The sequence below is a fragment of the Elephas maximus genome, chromosome 5, assembly GCF_024166365.1.
Source record: "Elephas maximus indicus isolate mEleMax1 chromosome 5, mEleMax1 primary haplotype, whole genome shotgun sequence".
Classification (NCBI taxonomy): domain Eukaryota; kingdom Metazoa; phylum Chordata; class Mammalia; order Proboscidea; family Elephantidae; genus Elephas; species Elephas maximus.
In genome coordinates, this window is record NC_064823.1 from 95,648,226 (window position 1) to 95,669,691 (window position 21,466).

Here is a 21,466-nt window from a genome sequence, read left to right on the forward strand (position 1 = left end):
TAATAAATTCAATATTATAATTGAAAGAGTGTATGGAGACCATATTTTTACACAGAACTCAGAGATTACATTATGTAAATTTATTTTTGACCACAACGTTCTTGCATCTCTGTCTAATGGATGCTTTAATCTCCAGTACTATTCTAGTTTTTCATGAAGTTTTTTCCTAGTTCATTAGTTGTAGCTTTTTTATAATAACAAGAAATTTCCTGTATATGAAAGATTTTAATAGACACAAAATATTTCTTTTCACTAAACTAAATGCTAAGCAAAAGTCTTACTCCATGTATTTGATTTTTTGATCAAATTTCTTCCACATAGGAATGATTTGTGCAATAAATCACAACTTCCTTATTTAATTTTATTAATAGCTAAATTCACCTCTTGAAAAAGATCTATTATGATTTGCTTGGGAATAATTATATGAGGTATATTTAAATTAGATTTTTTTTCCATCATCTCAAAAAGGTTTACTCATAAATGCTAATCAAAGTGAAAATATCTCTAATTAGTGTTGTTGTTGTGTGCCCTGGAGCCAATTCCAATTCATAGTGACCCCGTAGAACAGAGTAGAACTGCCTGGTAGGATTTCCTAGGCTGTAATCTTTACAGGAGCAGATTCCCAGGTGTTTTCTTGCACAGAGCTGCTGGTGGGTTCAAATTGCCAACTTTTCGGTTAGCAGTCATGTGCTTAACCATTGCACACCAGGGCTCCTTCCGTAATTACTAGGGAGCATTTATTATACCTTTAAATTTAGTAGAACATATTTTTTTTCTAAAAACTAATCTTGAAGTTCTCAGATATATTAAATAATTTAATAATACTTGGGAGTAAAACAAGCAAAGTTTGTGTTCTACCAGGGAAAATTTTTTTAAAAAGCATATTTACTGAATAATTTCTATATAGTGACATTATGCTAGGCATATCAACTAATTCAATGAAAGTAGAAGCAGTGACGTCACTGGGTGGTACTGGGAATGGGGATCACACTGGGTGACAGTCAGAGGGGATGACATCAAAGCGACTCTTAAATTTTTGTACAATGTTTCAGCAGAAATGTTTATATAAAAATATTCCTGTGGGTATTATAGTAACAAAAACAATTTTTGTAAACCCAGATATATGTGTCAATATGCCTACAATGCTAAAACTCTATGCTTACTTACTATGAGTAAGTAATCCACTCAAAGGCAACTGGTTTGGTTTAATGCATTCCAGTTTTTTTTCTTTTTAGAGCTGTCATTATTACCCAATTACAATGACACTTCGAATTCCTGGTTTCCTTTACAAGCAGACATTTTTTTTTTTCTGTCGTGGCTGGTATTTTTACAGTCATAGATTTAGTCAAATTTTCTGATGTTTGAGCTACAATATTGTGGTAATCAGTATTTGTGAATCTATATCATTAACTTTTTTGAGAATGAAGTAGTAATTAAAGGAAAAAGAAAAATTCAAATAAGTCTTCTGTTCATTTATTAACAATATTGTAATTCAATGTAGATATATGTTACAAAACAATTTTGCTGTTAATATTCATGTAATCTAAGAATATTACATTTAAGTAATTTACAACTATATAAAAAAAAACTAGTGCCATTAATTTACAACTATATTTATCACATATTATTCTATGATTAAAACTGATAACAAACATTACTAAGGATTCTGTAAGATCTGGTACTGGAGAAGGTCTGTAGGGGGCTAACACCATGAGTTACCACACTGAATGACACCAACTGTAGTAACACCACTGATAGAAGTCATATTATTTGCCCTTAAAAAAAAATAGAAATAAATTCTGAATATCTAAGCTTTATAAACATCTGTGAATAATGCACTCAGCAGCTAACCAAAAGGCTGGCAGTTCAAATCCACCAAGTGATCCATGGGAGAAAGACGTGGCAGTCTGATTTTATAAAGTTACAGGCTTGGGAGCCCTATAGGGTAGTTATATTCTGCCCTATAGGGTCACTATGAATGGGAGTCGACTCCTTGGTGATGTTTTTTTGTTTTGTTTTGTTTTTTGAAATGCATAATACTAACAGATCTCATATACAGATGGAATATAAAATGCCTTGAAGTATGATGTCTTAGTTTGGTACTCTAGAGGGATGAAGCCAGTGGGACGTGTATACATGTATACATTATATATGTATATATATATATATAAAGGAAATTCACCTTTCAACTGATTATATGATCACATCACATCTCAGAAGGTGATTATATTACAATACCTTATGTTATATTGTATTGAGTTACACTGCATTGTATTGTGTTGCCTGCCTTCTGTTGTGTTGCATTGTATTGCATATGGACTAGCAGCATGTAGTCAAACTGCTGAGAATCACAGACTAGGTAAGCTGACACATAAAATTAACCAGTTTAAACTCCTCTATTTTTTTTCTGAAATACTTATATGATTTTTGATCTTAACAATATAAATGATCTAGATGTGTTGAAAAGAGTTAAAAAGGCATCATAGTATGGAAAAATAAACAGAAGAAGAGAAGTATAGAGATATGCCATGATTTAATTCCCTAACTTGTGGTACAATAGTTGAATTAATTGTATCTTTATATCAATAATTTCTAAAATTTCAAGAATTTCTAAAAACTCAAAGTTTGTATGATATCAACTAATGTTTGTGAGCCATGTTACCCTGGATATTTCCACAAATATTTCTATTCTAAATGCATTTGTTTTCAGAGTTACTACTATCTTGTATTAGACCAGCAATTTATTTGTCATCTTTGGAAGGCCTTAGATCATTTATTATTTACAGTAAAGTTGCCTGAAAATGTCAAAATTAGTCAAGACTAACCTATGTGTAGAATATGCAACCACCTAGCTGTTTGATCCTATGGCTACTTTTAAGGTAGTATATATTACCTAATAAACACAATTAACAATTACATAGAATCTCAAAATTTTAGAACCAGAAGTACTACATTTATATATTTCAGGCCTACAAAGTAATTAGGAAACAAAGTGAAGCAGCTAGTGAAAAATTCCAAAAATATTCAGTTACAGAACTAGACAACTGACAATATGCCAATAGTACAATAGTATGGTTACTATTGCATGATTATATTCAGAACAAGGCCAAGGGCCTACTGAGGAATAGACTGCCATTTGCTCACCTACAAGTTCAAGTTGAAACTGAAGAAAAATAAAACAAGTCCACGAGTGCCAAAGTATGACCTGGAGTATATCCAACCTGAAATTAGGGACTATCTCAGGAATACATTTGACACGTTGAACACTAATGTTTGAAGACCACATGAGTTGTGGAATGACATCAAGGACATCATACATGAAGAAAGTAAGAGGTCATTAAAAAGACAAGAAAGAAAGAAAAGACCAAAACAGATGTCAGAAGAGACACTGAAACTTGCTCTTGAATCTAGAGTAGCTAAAGTGAAAGGAAGAAAGGATGAAGTAAAAGAGCTAAACAAAAGACTTCAAAGGGCAGCAAGAGAAGACAAAGACCTGGAGATAGAAAACCAAAAGGGAAAAATGCTGTCGGTATTCCTCAAGCTGAAAGGACTGAAGGAAAAATTTGAGCCTTGAGTTGCAATTTTGTGCGATTCTAAGGGGAAAATACTAAATGAAGCAGGAAGAATCAAAAGATGGAAGGAATACACAGATCACTGCACCAAAGAGAACTGGTCGACATTCAACTATTTCAGGAGGTAGTATATAATCAAGGACTGATGGTACTGAAGGAAGGGGTCCAAGTTACACAGAAGGCAAAAACACAATCTTCAGAAATTGACAAAATACCTATTGAGATGTTTCAACAATCAGATGCAGCACTGGAAGTGCTCACTTGTCTATGCCAAGAAATTGGGAAGACAGCTACCTGGCAAACTGGCTGGAAAAGATCCATATTTGTGCTCATTCCAAAGAAAGGTGATCCAACAGAATGTGGACATTATTGAACAATATCATTAACATCACACAAAAGTAAATTTTTGCTGAAGATCATTCAAAAGCAGTTGCAGCAGTTACATTGACAAGGAGCTACCAGAAATTCAAGCTGGATTCAGAAGAGGATGTGTAACAGGGATAAATGCTGATATCAGATGGATTATGGCTGAAAGCAGAGAATATCAGAAAGATATTTACCTGTGTTTAATTGACTATACAAAGGCATTCCACTCTGTGGATCATAACAAATTTTGGATACCATCGCAAAGAATGGGAATTCCAGATCACTTAATTGAGCACGTGAAGAACCTGTACACAGATAGAGAGGCAGTTGTTCTAACAGAACAAGGGGATGCTGCATGATTTAAAGTCAGGAAAGGTGTGCGTCAGGGTTATATCCACCAGCCACTCCTTGGAAACACTACAGGTCAATTCTACTCTCTCCTATAGGGTCACTATGAGTTGACTCAACAGTAACAGGTTTGGTTTTGGTGTGTGTATACACGTGTATAATTTTTATATATGTGTATATATATGTATGCGTGTATATACATACACATATATATATGTATGTATCTATATACACGTATTATATATAAGCATTTAAAAAGTTGTATATATGTATATATACATACTTTCATGTGTATATATAAAATTTTTTTCTTTTATATATACACATGAAAGTATGTATATATACATATATATACAATTTTTTAAATTAGTAAATGCTCTTAAGGTTTCAATATCTTTTTTTTTCTTTACTTTTCAAAGTCCTTTAAATGCTTAAAAATTTAATAAGGAAATCCATCAGAATTAATACTACTATGAAATCGAAATGCTGTTTTGTGAGATTTTTCACTTACTGGTGTGTGAACTAGTAATGTATTTGTCAAAATTAGTCATCATTTTTGTTTAAGATGACTGGTGGAAGCTGTAATGGTAGAAAAATGAGAAAGATTGAATTGTGTCCACCATAATATGTGTTATAAATCCTAGCCTCTATGCCTGTGGTTAGAAACCTTGCTGACGTAGTGGTTAAGAGCTACAGCTGGTAACCAAAAGGTCAAATCCACCAGGCTGTCCTTGGAAACTCTATGGGGTAGCTTTACCCTGTCCTATAGGGTCGTTGTGAGTAGGAATCAACTCGACGGCAACAGGTTTTTAAGGGTTATAATCCCATTTGGGAACAGGCCAGTCTTTTCTGAGATATAAAAATGATTAAACAAGCAAGCCAGAGAAGCAGTTATGAGGGAAGTGAGATGACAAGGCACATTAAGATTGTCCAGGAGTAGAAGCTCAGAAGAGACCAGGGCCTTCTTCCAGAGCCAACAGGGAGAGGAAGCTTTCCTCTAGAGCCAGCACCCTGAATTCAGACTTCTAGAGTCCTAAACCGTGAGAGAATTAATCTCTTTTTGTTAAAGCCATCCACTTGTTATATTTCTGTTATAGAAGCACTAGATAACTAAGGCAGTTTTTTTTTTTAACTTGAAATTTTTTTTCTGATTATTGTTTTCTTTATTGCCTTCAACTGTAGATGTTTCTCCAAGAAATAATTAGTATCCTTGTGCTCTTCAAATATTTTCCGTGAAAAGTGTGTCTGTTGTAGCTTTTATCATTCTTGGTCTGGTGAAAGTTCTTCTTATTGTAGAAGCTCTTTCAAAAACCTGCACAGTATATCTCCACATAGTTGTCCCTTGATACTTAAAATGTATATTCTTCCTTCAAATGAGACTCTGTTTGTTAAATTTAATATTTTCTATCAGCAATTATGTCATTATTTTTTTCTTGGTTCCTTGGACATCTAAATCACCTTTGAAATGTTTTTCATTAAGGTAAATTTTCTGTTAGAGTGCATATTCCTATTCTTCTTTCATATGCACTCAAATCTTTTTATACTACTTGAAATTATCTTTGTATCTTTAAAAAATTCACTCAGTTTTTAAGGTGTCTACACCTTTTTGTCTTCTATGAGAATTTCCCTAACTCTCTAATTAATAATCTCACTTTTCATAAATTTTGCTAAAATTACAATTAACATGCAGTATGAGCACTTACTGTCAAGTACTGTTCTATATACTCTTTCATGTCCTACTCTATCTACATGTTATACCATTAATAATAGTAATAACAACACTAAGTATAAAAAAATAGATAACTATTATTCACTCTATGCTACAAATGCTACTAAGATATGTAGCAACTATTTTATTAATTCAACAACTCTATTTTATGATAATCTAGGTGCTACTATCATCTTCTTTTTACAGATGAATGTATTTAAAGAAAGACTAGATACTTTGACCAAGGTCACATAGCTACTAAGTGGCAGAACTGGAATTTAAACTCAGACAATATGACTCTGTAGCCTGTACTCTAACTACCATTATTATTTTACTGTATCATACAAAAAAAAAAAAAAAACAGAAATATTTGCCCCGGAGTTGATCTTGAGTCATGGCAACCTGGGATGTAGCAGAGTAGAACTGCACTCTATAGGATTTTCAAGGCTGTAACTTTTCAGAAGCAGATTGCCAGGCCTTTATTTTAAGGTGGCTTTGTGTGGGTTTGAACCACCAACCTTTGGGTTAATTGTCAAGAATTTAATCATCTGTGTTCCCCAACAACTCTGTATAAAGTGCCATATTTTTTTAAATCAATTTCTTCAAGAAGAAAGAAAACATACTTGCTTATTTTACTTGAGAAAGTCTGCCATTAGTCCTCATTTTGCAATTAGGGAAATAATCAAAAATTTTGTGTTAGAAAGCATGTAATAAGCACAGTTACTTATTCACAGTTGGTTACAATAACTGAAATCCCTGTCTAAAGTCATACTGGCAGTGTAAAACAAAGTATTACAATTAAAACAGCATTTAATATGAATAAAGGGAAAAATGCAAATACAGCCCAAAATTGCTAATGGAATTTTCTTCTGTCACACCTACCTAAGAAGTAGTAGTAAGCAAACAGAATTAAAAAGCCAATGAATGACAAGCATTTTCAGTAAAATTTATACACTGTTTTTGTGGCATAAAATAAGCTTCACAAAGAAAGAGAAAACATCATTATACCCATGATTTCTCCTTTATGTATTAGTTGGCAACACCATAGAAATTTCAAGAATGTTTATAATCTATTAGACTATTGTCTATTCTACCCAAAGCAATCTATACATACAATGCAATTCCAATCCAAATTTCAACATTTTTTAATGAGATGGTGAAAAAATCACCAAATTCATATGAAAAGGGAAGTGGCCCTGGATAAATAAAGCATTACTGAAAAAGAACAAAGTTGGAGGGCTCACACTACCTGATTTCAGAACCTGTTATACTATCAACATAATCAAAATAGACTGGTACTCGTACGACAACAGACACATAGACCAATGGAACAGAATTGAGAATTCAGACGTAAAATCATCCACCTATGAGCAGGTGATATTTGACAAAGGCCCAAAGTCTGTTAAATGGGGAAAATAAAGTCTCTTTAATAAATGATTCTGGCTGGCATAAGTGGATATCCATCTACAAAAAAATGAAACAAGACCCATACCTCACACATGTACAAAAACTAACTCTAAATGTATCAGAGACCTAAATATAAAATGATAAAGATCAGGGAACAAAAAAATAGGGACAATGCAGCAGCCATAACACATAGCATAAAGAGAATACAAACCCTAACTAAGAATGCACAAACCCCAGAAGAGAAACTAGATAACTGGGAGCTCCTAAAAATCAAGCATTTATGCTCATTCAAAGACTTCACCAAAAGAGAACCTACGGACTTGAAAAAAATTTTTTAGCTATGACTTATCTGATATGGGTCTAATCTCTAAAATTTATAAGCTACTGTAACATCTCAACAACAAAAAAGTCCAATAACCCAATTAAAAAAATGGGTAAAGATTTTGAACAGACACTTCAGCAAAGAAGATATTTGGGTGGCTAACAGATACATGAGGAAATGCTCATGATCATTAGCCATTAGAGAGATGCAAACCAAAACTACAATGAGATACCACCTCACCCCAACAAGGCTGGCACTAACCCAAAAAGCACAAAATAATAAATGTTGGAGAGGTTGTGAAGAGACAGGAACACATAGCATTGCTGGTGGGAATGTAAAATGGTACAACCACTTTGGAAATCAGTTTGGTGCTACCTTAAAAAGCTAGAAACAGAAGTTCCATACAATCCAGGAATCCCACTCCTTGGAGTATATCCAAGAGAATTACAAGTCTTCACATGAATAGATATATGCATACCCGTGCTCAGCGCAGCATTGTTCACAATAGCAAAAAGATGGAAACAACCTAGGTGTCCACCAACAGACAAATGGATAAACAAATTATGATATATGTATACAATGGAATACTATGCAATGATAAAGAATAATTATGAATCCAAGAAACAACTTACAACATGGACGACTATGGAGGGCATTATGCTGAGAGAAATTAGTCAGCTGCAAAAAGACAAATATTGTACAAGACCACTATTATTAGAACTCAAGAAAAGGTTGAAACACAGAAGAATTCATTATTTAATGGTTACAAGAGTGGGGTGGGAGGGAGAGGGGAATTCACTAGCTAGACAGTAGACAAGAATCATCTTAGGGGAAGGAAAGAACAGCACACAACACAGGGGAAGTCAGCACAACTGACTTAGCAAAGATATGAAGTTTCCTGAACACAAACAAATGCTTGAGGGACAGAGTACCTGGGGCTGGGATCTGGGGACCACGGTTTTGGGGGACATCTAGATCAATTAGCTTAATGAAGTTTTTTTAAGAAAATGGTCTGCATCCCACTTTGATGAGTGCCATCCGGGGTCTTAAAAGCTTGCGAGCAGCCCTCTAAGATGCATCAGTTTGTCCCAATCCACTTGGAACAGAGGAGAATGAAGAACACCAAAGACACAAGGAAAATATTAGCCCAAGAGATAAAGGGGCCACATAAACAAAAGAGTCCATCAGACTGAGACAAAAAGAACTGGATGGTGCCCAGCTACCATCAATGACTACCTTGACAGGGAGCGCAACAGACAGTCCCTGACTGAGAAGGAGAAAATGTGGAGGAGCACTGAAATTCAAGTAAAAAGACCAGACTTAATGGTCTGACTGAGACTAAAGGAATCCCCGAAGCCATGGTCCCTGGATGCTTTGTTAACCCAGAACTGAAACTATTCCCAAAGCCTACTCTTTAGGCAAAGATTAGACTGGACTATAAAACATAAAGTAATACATGTGAAAAATGTGCTTCTTAGTTCAAGCAGATACACGAGACCAAATAAATGGACGGCTTCTGTCCAGAGGTATGATGAGAAGGCAGGAAAGGACAGGAACAGGTTGAATGGACACATAAAAAAAACCCAAGGTGGACAAGGAGCCAGTGCTGTCACATCACAGGGATTGCAATTAATGTCACATAACAATATGTGTATAAATTTTTGTATAAGAAATTAACTTGAGCTGTAAACTTTCATCTAAAGTGTAATTAAAAAGAAAGAAAGAAAGAAACCAAAAATAAATAAATGTGCCTCAGGCCAGCACCTGGAATGTGGCAAAGAGAAGCAAACTGCTGAGAGGCAGAGATTATTATTAGTACCACCGCTGTTGGGTACTTTCTTTAAAAAAAAAAAAAAAAGATCAGGTTAGGTTGCAGAAAAATAAATTATAGAGAAGAAGGAGAAAAAAAAATTGTCTACTGCTACCACAAGAAATAAAAAAATCTTTGCTCTAAGCAAAAAGAATCACTAGCCTTGTCAATAATTTAGACAGACAAATGAGGTAAATCGGCAAATTATGCATTCTTTGGTAATAGTGAAAATTGCATTTTGAAAAGCTATGGGAATTAAATTGTCATTAACCTCCTAGTAACTTTAATCCCTGAAGTCCAATAAGAGCTTTTCTTTAGATAGCCATGACAAGTTTTTCATATTATAGGTAAATATTAAGATGGAGAAAAGTTGATAAAACTTGTTGATATTGGTGCTCTGGTCATTGAAGATATCTTAACAAATGTGCCTACTAGGGAAACAGAAACTGGACACACCCTACCCAATCTGAGCATTGCGAAAGAGATCTATCCAACAAAATGTTACAGAAAAAGAAGGCAAGCATACTCATCTTGAATTCATACTTGATTTTTTTTTCTGCAGTGTCATGTTTAAAAAGCAGAGCACATCAATTATATTTCTCCCATTTAAAATTGAGCAGAATTTTCAAAACTTCTATTGTTCATTTAACGTACTTTAACAATTTATGCCACTTACTGTTAATTTTTCTTCAATTAAAAAAAAAAGAGAATCATAATTTTAAAGCTCAATAATATTTTGTAATTTACAAAATTTTGTTGTATATAAAATTTCATAAATTCCCAGTTAAGTGTCTTACATCTCAAGAGTTTTTTTTCTTTTTCAATTTTATGTTAAAAACTGTTTTCTCGTTTTGCTACTCAAGTATCAAAAATAATTATTTAATTCAGCAAATACTCATGAATCAAGTTAAATGGGCAGGAAATTTGCTATACCATTAAAAGATGAATATAATCTAGCCATCAAGAAGTTCTGGCACACAGAAAGACACGCACTCATGCCAGTTCACAAATATAATGATATTCTAGAATGTATTAATGTTCAATACATTAAGTTAAAAAATTATAAAATTTTATTTTATGTCTTGTTAATCAGTGTCACTCTGTGAACTCACAGATGCTCTTTAGATCCTTAAAAGAAGTTGCCAGGATATTTCCAACTTACTTTTTCTTAAGCATAGTTCAGAATAGTTCAACAAATATTTATGCATGTTATTGAATGAATGTCAAATCTTAATATAATAATTCTGGAGGAAGTTGGCTTCATTAACCTTCAAAGTTCAGGGAGATGAATGATTACTTTGTTCCTAAGGTGCAAAGTGGAGATAGAAAAATATAGAGTATCATGAAACAGCCTAATATTAGTAAATGCAAACATATGTAGATAATACATTGAGAAACATTGTATTTCAAATAGATTCCATTATGCTATGCTATATGTACTATTAATCATAAAATGTAATAATACATTGTTGAAAACATTGTTTCTTATGGTACCTTACTTAATAATAGCTAATAATATATAACATAATATAATTTTTATTGTATTATCTGTAATTTTTCTTGGCTGTTTCGTTAAAAGGTAGATTCCCTAACTTTCTTACAGGGCCCTTGTGGCACCGTGGTTAAGAGCTCAGGCTGCTAATGGAAAGGCCAGCAGTTCCAACCCACCACTCACTCCTGGAAATCCTATGGGGCAGTTCCACTCGGTCATATAGGGTCGCTATGAGTCGGAATCAACTCGATGGCAACTTTTCTTTTTTGGTTTGGTAGAAGTTACTGTCTCAGGCTGTATTTGGCACTGAAAATGAACCTATTCTCACTGCAACTACTTTAAAATACTGGTCAAATTTACATTGTTACACTCTTTATACTACGAGATACTCAGGTTCTGAGAATTCCATTTTTTTTTTTTTTAATGTGTTACATGTTGGCTTGCAGAATCTTAAGGAGTTCAAACTGTTAGGAAGGTTCATGTAATAAAACTGTCATAACCAATACTAATAAAAGTGCACAAAGTGTGACTCTGTCTACAAATATTTTTGTTTGTTTCTCATTATGGCACAGCATTTAAACTGTGCATTTCTGTGCAATGTCAGCGTTATTTTGTTTGATCTTTCACGATATGGTCCATCACGATGACACGTTGACGTTTTCTAAGCTGGATATTACAGAATACTTTTGCTTTATAATGTCCAGGCATTGAGATGGTTGGGATAGCAATATCTGAACACAAGCAGGCACCTACGTTACAGACGTGCCAAATAGTAGAAGTGATAGACTGTTTACAGCAGAATGGTTGATCTAGAAAACACTTGGGCACTGAAAGCAGATTGTTGCTAAAATTTTAATCAAAATTGACTTTTTTTTTTTTACTTTTTTTGGCAGCTACTGTTTCTGATTTAATTGCATTTATTAGCAGGACTATGGATATAATGTATGATGAGTAATAAAAATTAAAAACAAAAACAAACCAAACAAGCAAAAAATCAAGGGAACCCACTGAGGCAAAGCTTGAGGCAGCATTAGACTTCCCTTTCCCCTAGGATTTGCCTCTACAAGGATATTTTCAGAAATACAAGGAATAAATCACAGTGACTGTCTACGTAAACAATCTAAAAACAAGCACATGAGCTTTTTAATACTTTATTAATGATACTTCATTATTATAAGGAAATGTCAGAAAGTGGCTTATTAATTCTTATACATTTTCTCATCTATGTAGTTGGTTTTAAATCATTTTTCATTTTTCAACTTTTATAAGCAGGTCATATTCTAGTAATTACTTAGACCCTTTTATAAATATCTTGAAAATATTATAAATAATCTCATTGTTAAAAGCCAACTGTGCTAAATTGTATCACAATATTTTGTGACATTCCAAAAGCTGATAGTGTCATTTTCTCATTTTTATGAGTAATTTTTTTATTTGTACACCTTATTTTTTGCAAATAGCATGCCCACGTAGATAATGCATACACATATAATGTGCAGAAATCACAACATTTCCAGAAATGAATTTCGACCTTATTCACCCTCATTAAATAGTTGAAAAATGTTACTTTTTATCATATTTGTGTAATGGGGTATAACCATGCTCAAGAGGTCATGGATCAAGTTTGGTAGCACCCTGCTGATGAGAAAATAAACAATGGAAACTCTGCATTTTCTTCTATTAATTTAAGTTGATAATTAGAATTCTGTCACTTTTAGTTATCAGTCACATCCTTGAACTTATTGAAGCCTGTCCATAAGTCACGTGAATTCAATTGGCAGCGTACACAAAGTGAAGCCTGCACTGGCATAAAAGACATGGAATAGCTATTTATAAGAATCTCGATTCAATCTACATTGACATAATTATCTCAGTTATCTTCTTACTCTGGCTTTTAATTGGAGGAGTATACAATACAAAACTGATGCATTATCACTCTTGACTCAACAGTTGAATGAGAAAACCTTACCAGATCATCTTAATTGGGACCATTAAGCTAAGTTAGGTCTCTTTATTTTGTAATCTAATTATGTCTTACTAGCTCCAATGTCTTTGATTAAAGATCATGAGTCATCTCAATCATATTCTCGTGAGCATATAAAAAGACCATTTATTCTTATACACCTCGCGTTTGAATTTTGCCATCCCTTTACTAGAACCAGCCAGTTACTGATTATATTGTGCACAGTTTTTCGCTTCGTAAATCTAAATCTTAGGACCCTTCAAGATCATGTCAGGAATTAAATGCAAGTCCTACACTACCAAAATCAAGCTAAAAGTCCTTGCGAGGGCAGAAGAAACAAGCAAAAGAGCAGCAGCGAGAGAGTTTGAGATTGGCGAGTGGTCCACACAGGAATGGAGAAAGGAGAAAAAGGAATTGGAGAAAATGAATCTATGAAAACGCACTCATCATGGGCCCAAAGAGAAATGGCCTAAGCTGGAGAGTGACTTGAAAAAGTGGATTATTTCTCGAAGGAAACAAAATCCAGCCGTCTCTAAAGTTTTAATTCAGATCAAAGCTAAGCTTCTGGAAAATAAAAGAGATATCCCAGATTTCGAGGCGAGTTTCACCTGGATTTCTAAATTCATGAAAAGAAATGACCTTTCCTTCACAATGAGAACCACTGCATGCCAGCAACTTTTAGATGACTTTGAGCAAAAAATGGTCAACCTGCAGGAATTTGTCACCAAAGAAATCTCTGAACTAGGTATCTGTGTAATGGATGTAATTAATATGGACAAGGCTCCAATGTCTTTTTGCATTCCAGCCACCAGGATTATAGCTGCTTCAGGAAAGAAATCTATAGCCATTACAATCACTGGGCATGAGAGTGTTTACTTCACTGTGCTCCTTGAATGTACTGCAAAAGGGGTGAAATGAAAACCAGTGGTGATTTTCAAGACAGTTATCATGCCCCATGAAAAACTGCCTACCAGTGTGGTTATTCATTGTAATAAGAAGGGGTGGATGGGCTCTGATGTTATGAAAGTATGGGTAGATAAATATAGGTTCAGCCACTGGTAATTCTTTTCAAAAAAGTCTTAAACTAATTTTTGATGCCATGACTGCTCACAAAGAAAAGAAAGTTCAAAATTATATTAACTCAATTTGTGTTCACATAGCAGCCATACCTGGTGGCCTTATTTGCAAGCTCCAGTTACTAGATATAGTGGTCAATCACCCTTTCAAGACTTTCTTGAGAAGAAGTGGGATGAATCGATGCAGCCTGGGATTCATGAGTTCATAACTGATGTGTGAAGTTTACAGAAGTCTGCAAGCGGGTGGCTTCTGTTTGGGGGAAAATAACTCCAGAAACAATTCAAACAGCTTCAGAAAGGCTGGGACTGTGTACCAGCAGAATATCAATGATGAAAATGAAAACTCAAAAGCAACGATAATGATGACATCACTTCAGAAGTCACAGAAGATTGTCTGCAGGCAGCTCTGAGGTATTTTAACAATGATATTGATGACAGATCAGACTTTGAAGGGTTCTGGGAGTTGGATGATGATGGTGATGGTAATGAATGAATAAACTAGAATGGCCTATTTGAAGATGAAAACAGAATTTTTTTTGTGACTTTTATTTGTTGACTTCAAAGACATTCATTACCAAAAATTACATTTCAATTCAAGATTTATGAAAGCAATAAAATATAAACAACATCTCGTTCTTGTAGTTTTAGGACTAGGATCACAACTGCATTATGCAGATGACACAACATTGTTTGCTCAGAGTGAAGAGGACTTGAAGTACTTACTGACGAAGATCAAAGACCAGAACCTTCAGTATGGATTACGCCTCAACATAAAGAAAACAAAAATCCTCACAACTGGCCCAATAAGCAACAGCATGATAAACAGAGAAAAGATTTAAGTTGTGCAGGATTTCATTTTACGTGGATCCACTACAAACTCCCTGGAAGCAACAGTCAAGAAATCAAAAGACGCATTGCACCAGGCAAATCTGCTGCACAAGTGTTAAAAAGCAAAGACATCACTTTGAAGACTAAGGTACACCTGACCCAAGCCCTGGTACACTTGACCCAATCACCTCATATGCATGCGGAAGCTGGACAATGAATAAGGAAGACCAAAGAAGAATTGACACGCTTGAATTGTGGTGTTAGCGAAGAATATTGAATGTATCACGGACTGTCTAAAGAATGCACAAATCTGTCTTGGGAGAAGTACAACCAGAGTGCTCCTTAGAAGCAAAGATGGCAAGATTATGTCTCACATACTTTGGACATGTTATAGGGAGGAATCAGTCCATGGAGAAAGACATCATGCTTGGTAAAATAGAGGCTCAATGAAAAAGAGGAAGAACCTCAAGGAGATACATTGACACAGTGGCTGCAACAGTGGGCTCAAGCATAACAATGATTGTGAGCACGGCGGAGGACCAGGCAGTATTTCGTTCTATAGTCCATACGGTTGCTCTGAGTCAGAACTGACTTGAAGGCACCTAACAGCAACAATTTCTAGCTCAACATGCAGTCCCATTTCATCATGATCCCGTTCAGTTCACCATTGTTTGGGTTTGGTTTAGGAAAAGATCTACCTTAAATGAAGTTTCCATTAAATCATTTTTATTGCAGGAACATTAAATCCATTGGACAGGAAAAAATTGAAATTGAAATCAGCAACATGTAAAAAAATGTTGGTATAGTGGGCTTATGAAAATAACACGAGGCATTGTGTAATTTGTAAAATTATATAACATTCATGTTATTTGAATAAAATACTGCATACTATTTTGGGAAAGCATCAGATTCAACGATACATTTTTTCAAGATAATAATTGCTTTATTTTTTACTATAACATGATAAATAACCAAAACAACAACAGTAACAACAAAAAGTTGCTGTTGAGTTGATTCTGACTCAAAGCAACGCTATGGGACAGAGTAGAACTGCATCATAGGGTTTCCAAGGATCTGCTGGTGGATTCAAACTGTTGACCTTTTCGGTTAGCAGCCAAGATCTTAACCACTGTACCGCCAGGGTTCCAACATGATAAACATGATAAATTACCCAAACACAAAAACTTACAAGAATAAGGTATTATCCACTTACTATTTTAACTTAACGGAAACCGTGGTGGCACAATGTTTAAGTGCTATGGCTGCTAACCAAAAGATCGGCAATTTGAGTCCACCAGGCACTCATTGGATGCTCTATGGGGTAGTTCCGCTCTGTTCTATAGGGTCGCTATAAGTCAGAATTAACTTGAAGGCAACAGGTACAGGTGTTAACAGAGTCCCAGTGGTGCAGTGATTAAGAGCTTGGCTACTAACCAAAAGGGTGGCAGTTCAAATCTACCAGATGCACATTTAAAACGATGTGAGGCAGTTCCACTCTGCCCTCTAGAATCACTATGAGTGGGAATTGACTCGATGGCAATAGGTTTGGTTTCGTCTATGTCAGTCAATTCCAAGTTGTATCTAAGTAATGTAAAACAAATTGGAAAGTGAAACATTCAGTCTAGAAAGAATCGTTTAGATAGAAAATTTTACAGCATTGTTTTCAGGTTGATGTAAAATCTATATAGTTTCTCACAAATCTCAGTAATTCATTTATCTAATTTTCTTTTAAAATCTAGATCAGTAAGTTTTATCTCTCATAAAAACTTCACCAACTATAATATTTACATCATTCTAGTACCTTTCATTCTTTCTTTCCTTGTTTCATGCTTACCTATTAAAATTATTCCTAATTTCTTTGAGGTCTCTGGAGCTGTCTTATAGATTTCCTCTTCATTCTAATCCCTGACATTACATTGAGAATTACATCTAAAATAATAATTCACCTAATATGCTAATCTCAAAGCTAATTTCTATTCTGGAAACTTCGCTCCCGCTATGCTTTAGCTTCTCACTCACACATTTATCCACACCATTGGTCTTTCTATTAATTAAAATAGAATTTTAATGTTTGAAACTCTAAACAAAGTCATTTGACTATTATTCTGTCTCATTCTTTTGCCCCTGGACTACCGGTTCCTGGAATTTACGGAGATGAATATTCTCTAGAACATTCTCTTTCTTTCAACTTAAAGAAACTTTTAAAGCTTGATTTTGTACTTCATCACTCTACTCTTACTCTTTGATCAATATTATCACTCATCATTTCAAAAGATTCAGTCTCCACCATGCCAGTTCCATTCCATCTATCTGTATGTTTTCTCTGACATAAAAGTTCTTTCACTGCTGAGTTCAATTGGAAAAAAAAACACACACACACACACAAGCAAAACTCAAAAAACAACAAAAAAACATGTATCTAAATCATTGTTTTCAGCCTCTGGTATGTTACATATAATATTTAGTAATATCTTTAGTGATTATCACTTTCTCTCATTTCTTAGAACCTTTCCAAATATTAATTCCTTTATTCAAGATTTCTCATATTATAGACCATGGATTTTTCTCCTGCTTCACCAAGAAAATTCCCTACCCTCTCCCATTTGATCTACTGCCATTCTGTCTCCCCTGTTTTTAAAGAAAAGCATGTACATGTTTCTGAACCTGATTAACTTACCTACTTGTGTAATGAATTTTAATTTCTCCCATATCATTAGAGGATTTTTTGTTTTAAGCTTCATCGCCCTCCTTTTTATAGCTTCAACTCCTTCCTTTTTTTTTCTCTTTTTAAATTTTTATTGTGCTTTAAGTGAAAATTTACAAATCAAGTCAGTCTTTTATACAAAAAATTTATATACATCTTGCTATATACTCCTAGTTGCTCTCCCCCTAATTCCACAGCACACTCCTTCTCTCCACTCTCTATTTTGGTGTCCTTTCAGCCAGCTTCTGACCCCTTCTGCCCTCTCATCTCCCCTCCAGACAGGAGCTGCCCACATAGTCTCATGTGTCTACTTCATCCAGGAAGCTTACTCTTCACCAATATCATTGTCTATCCCATAGTCCAGTCCAATCCCTGTCTGAAGAGTTCACTTTGGGAATGGTTCCTGTCTTGGGCTAACAGGTCTGGCATCCTTCTAGTCTCAGACCATTAAATCTGGTCTTTTTTATGAGGATTTGAGGTCTGTGTCCCACTGTTCTGTTCTCTCAGGAGTTCTGTGTTGTGTTCCCTGCCAAGGCAGTCATCGGTTGTAGCCAGGCACCATCTAGTTCTTCTGGTCTCAGGCTGATGTAGTCTCTAGTTTATATGGCCCTTTCTGTCTGTTGGGCTCATAATTACCTTGTGTCTTTGGTATTCTTCATTCTCCTTTGCTCCAGGTGGGTTGAGACCAATTGATGCATCTTAGATGGCCGCTTGCTAACATCTAAGACCCCCAGACACTGCTCTGCAAAGTGGGATGCAGAATGTTTTCTTAATATATTTTCTTATGCCAATTGACCTCAATGTCGTCTGAAGCCATGGTCCCCAAGCCCACACTCTTGCTACACTAGCCTTCGAAGCGTTCAGTTTATTCAGGAAACTTCTTTGCTTTTGATTTAGTACAGTTGTGCTGACATCTCCTGTGTTGTGTGTTGTCTTTAATGCCTTCCTATTTAATAACTGTTTTATCAAGAGCTTCTTACAAACCACCCGTAATTGTATCACCCTCTTCCCTATTCATCATGTAACATTCATTTCATTTTATTTATTTATTTGTCAGCATGCCAAAGACCTTTCTAAGGTCACTGGCAGCTTCTTCTCCAGCAAAACAATGCATTGTTTTGGTCTAGTTTGAATTCTCTACTTCATTTGAGATTATACACCATCTATCCTTTGTTTGACTTCTTTGGTTTGTTTGTTTGATTTTTACTCTCTACTCACTTCATTTCTAAGATATTATATTTTATTTGACTTTTCTAGCCTCGTACTCAGACTCCTTTGCAGACTGCTCCTCATTCTTTGACCTTTAAATCTTATTGCTGCCCAGGTCTTATCTCCGACATTCTTTCCTTTTAATTGTACATTTCCTTGTCTTTCTGTGTGCTCTCAAAATCTCCAATGATTTTTTAAAAAGATAACAGCAATAAATGGATGAAATCAAAACTATCTCTTTCCCAGAACTTTTTACTTTATGTTCAGGCATCTCAATATCTTGTATATGTATTTCAGGCTCTTCAGCTTCAACGTGCACAAAATTAAACGTATTAATTTACTCCCTCAAACTTGCTTTTCTTATTTTTCTTTATTCATTCTGTAGTAATTCAACTCAGCTAATCAGACTTGAAATCCATGAAACATTACAAACACCACTGTCTCTTTGTTATTCTGTCTCCAATTATCCACTAACCTTATAATTTCCATGCCATTGGTATATGTGAAGCTTGCACATTTTTTCAATTCTCACTACCACCACTCAAACCTTCAATTTTTTAAATCTATGTACCTATAATAGTCCCCTTTTGGGGTACATTTTCTTATTTATTGGCCTGCTCGAATATGTCATTTATTTCCTATTACCTCCAGCATCAGGCTCAATTAAAAACTCCTTATGATGTAAAAACAAAACAAAACAAAACAAATCCATTGTCATCAAGTTGATTCCAATTCATGGTAACCCCATGTTTTACAGAGTAGAACTGCTGCATAGGGTTTTGTTGGCTGTATACTTTATGGAAACAGATAGTCAAGCCTGTCTTCTGCAATGCAGCTGGATGGATTTGAACCACCAATTTTTAGGTTAGGAATGAAGTGCAAACCCTTTGCACCACCCAGGGACTTTCCTTATGGCATAGAAAACAAAAACAAATAAAGAAAAACCAAACTTGTTAACGTGAAGTCGATTCCAATTCATTGCGATTATAAGTATTATAGAGTAAAATAACTCCATGGAGTCTTATTGGCTGTAATCTTTATGAAAGCACGTCCCCAGGCCTTTCTTTCACATTGCAGTTGCATGGGTTTGAACCGCCAAAATGTAGGTTAGTAGGCAAGCAAAAACCTTTTGTGCCACCCAGGGATTTTTATGGCATAGAAGATCCTCCTAATGTCCTCACACTCTAAGTGTTAGCAAGGTTATACTTCTTGCTTTTTTTGTACTTTAATAGTATTGGGTTTATTGTTCCCAAGCACTTCTCATATAATTTTGTGATCATACCTTCACTTCTCAATTTTCTGTGGGAAAATAGTCATGCACTATTCATCTTTATTAACCACATGACTATTGTTCATTCTTTCAAAATTCAAGTAATCTCATGGTATAAAAATGTGTAATTTAAAAAGTTGATACATTGGAACAAACTATACAACCTCTATAGAGTTATTAGTTGGCTATGTGAGATCTAATCTGCATTACAAGAAAGCATGTTTTGACTTCAATATTTGCTTGTGTACATGCACACTTTGGCATATGTGTGATGACTGTGTATATGTGTGTACGTGCATGAATATATACGTACTGACAGAAACAGCTCTCTTTAGAACAATGTATATACAGTTTCTTTCTTTTTTTTTTTTCAGATTAGGAGAGATTTCCTAAAACTGTCACATGAGTCTTGAATTATTGAAGGGAAAATTGTTAACTTTATACATCTGTGCTATAGAATTGGGTGTGTAAGATTGGGAGAGAAATTGGAAGAGGATTTTTTTGTTCATTTGTTTTCAGAAAAAATAGCTGTAGAACATATGCCTTTCAGAGGTGAGAAATATCTTGACCATCAGAATAAAGTTCTCAGTTGCTTTCAACATAAATGCCTGTTGTCGTTAGGTGTTCTTGAATGGGTTTGACTCATATCAATCTTTTGTATAACAGAATGGACCTTTGCCAAGGCCTGCACCACCATCACAATTGGAGGTATATTTTAGCCTATTTTTGCAGCCTTGTGTCAGTCTATCTCATTGAGAGTCTCCTTTTTAGCTGATCTTTTACTTTACCAAGCATGATGTCCTTCTCCAGACATTGGTCCCTCTTGATAACATGTCCAAAGTAAGCAAGATGAAGTCTAGTCATCCTTGCTTCTAAGGCACATTCTGTCTGTACTTCATCCAAGACAGATTTGTTCATTCTCCTGGCAAACCATGGTCTATTCAAAATTCTTTGCCAATAACACAATTTAAATGTGTTAATTCTTCTTCAGTCTTTTTTGTTGTTGTTGCTCAGCTTTTGTGTGCATAGCAGGTGACTGAAAAGACCACAGCTTTGATCAGGCCTACCTTAGTCCTCAATATGACATCTTTGCTTTGTAACCTTTTAAAAAGGTCTTTTGTAGCAGATTTGCCAATGCAATGAATCAGATTTCTTGACCACTGTTTCCAGGGGCATTGATTATAAATCCAAGTAAAATGAAATCCTTCACAACTTCAATCTTCCTTTGTTTATCATGGTGTTACTTTTTGGTTCAGTTGTGAGGATTTTTGTTTTCTTTATGTTGGACTGTAATCCACACTGAAGGTCAAAGTCTTTGATCTTCATCAGCAAGTGCTTCAAGTTATCTTTACTTTCAGCAAGCAAGGTTGTGTCATCTGCATAACACAGGT

At 34.9% G+C, this 21,466-nt stretch overlaps 1 protein-coding gene across 1 annotated transcript in view; it reads left to right on the forward strand.

The window, feature by feature from the left end:
* Positions 1 to 21,466, forward strand: part of TECRL (trans-2,3-enoyl-CoA reductase like) — a 150,465-nt gene that overhangs the window by 34,175 nt on the left and 94,824 nt on the right. The gene's annotated exons all lie outside the window — the stretch shown is intronic.